This window comes from Perkinsus marinus (genome assembly GCF_000006405.1).
Source record: "Perkinsus marinus ATCC 50983 genomic scaffold scf_1104296932066, whole genome shotgun sequence".
In the NCBI taxonomy this organism is placed as follows: Eukaryota; Perkinsozoa; order Perkinsida; family Perkinsidae; genus Perkinsus; species Perkinsus marinus.
In genome coordinates, this window is record NW_003215525.1 from 1 (window position 1) to 958 (window position 958).

At 49.4% G+C, this 958-nt stretch overlaps 2 non-coding genes across 2 annotated transcripts; both read right to left on the reverse strand.

Moving 5' to 3' along the window:
- Positions 1-482: 482 nt before the first annotated feature.
- Pmar_PMAR014489 lies at positions 483-555 on the reverse strand. The gene has a single exon. It is a non-coding gene; the product is annotated as a tRNA-Met (tRNA).
- Positions 556-642: 87 nt separating this feature from the next.
- Pmar_PMAR014490 lies at positions 643-714 on the reverse strand. Its single transcript has one exon. It is a non-coding gene; the product is annotated as a tRNA-Gly (tRNA).
- Between the last annotated feature and the right edge of the window lie 244 nt (positions 715-958).

The following is a 958-nucleotide window of genomic DNA, read 5'->3' on the forward strand; positions in this document are numbered from 1 at the left end:
GGCCTTAAACGCGTACCTGAGATCGCGAACTGCTACTATATCTCTCCCATGGTAGGCCGCATTCTATCTCGGTTGATAACCCCAACTGGTAAGGTTCTCATCGCATACTACAGCTAGCTCGGCACAAGCTGCACAACTTTTTCGTGACATCGAAGTTCCTGCTTGCAAGCACATTTTGAAACCGCATGCGGCGGCTCGTGAATTTGGGCTGTTGTTTCATCTCCGCAACGCGTTCTGAGGTACCGGGCGGTCATTCATCATTCCTGCAAGGACTTCTGCTCTAGGTGAATAGCTCTTTTCTATGCACGGACAACGCTTTATTAACGTTGTTTTTCCCCTGAACTGGCACGGTTGGGCCAATCGCATGGAATGGTACGAAAACACCGACTCTGCTTAGTGGAAATTTTTCGGTAAGACTGATCTATGCAGTCGACAAGGTGCACCTCTCAGTTTAATAACCATCTCGAGTGTATTGTGATGAATAGCAGCTGCTTGTTTCGATCTAGGGACCTTTGGGTTATGAGCCCAACACGCTATCCACTGCGCCAAGCTGCTCATGCGTTCAAACTCCTGTATCGCCCTGACGTGCTGAGCATAACTGTTCCACGATAGTCTAGAGACCCTTCTCTCGTTGATACGAACTGCACCGCCCGGGAATCGAACCCGGACCATCTGCTTGGAAGGCAGATAACTCAACCATTAGACTACCGGTGCATATCACTTACATAGTGATTGAGTATTCCTGTGATACTTGTAGAGGGACATCTGAATCCCTTCTCGGACGTACCGTCGTCAACCATCCCGCGGCCAAGAGTCTGATTAGGCCTTAAACGCGTACCTGAGATCGCGAACTGCTACTATATCTCTCCCATGGTAGGCCGCATTCTATCTCGGTTGATAACTCCAACTGGTAAGGTTCTCATCGCATACTACAGCTAGCTCGGCACAAGCTGCACAA